Source organism: Arachis duranensis, chromosome 3, assembly GCF_000817695.3.
Source record: "Arachis duranensis cultivar V14167 chromosome 3, aradu.V14167.gnm2.J7QH, whole genome shotgun sequence".
Classification (NCBI taxonomy): Eukaryota; Viridiplantae; Streptophyta; class Magnoliopsida; order Fabales; family Fabaceae; genus Arachis; species Arachis duranensis.
Window position 1 is genome coordinate 91,589,519 of NC_029774.3, and position 266 is coordinate 91,589,784.

Genomic DNA, 266 nt, shown 5'->3' on the forward strand with positions numbered 1-266 from the left:
GAATCTTCGTGGTATAAGCTAGAACTGATGGCGGCCATTCTTGAGGATCCGAAAAGTCTAAACCTTGTCTGTGGTATTCCGTGTAGGATTCAAGGATTGAATGGCTATGACGAGCTTCAAACTCGCGATTGCTGGGCGTAATGACAAACGCAAAAGGATAAATGGATCCTATTCCAACCTGATCGAGAACCGACAGCTGATTAGCCGTGCTGTGACAGAGCATTTGGACCGTTTTCACTGAGAGGATGGGAAGTAGCCACTGACAA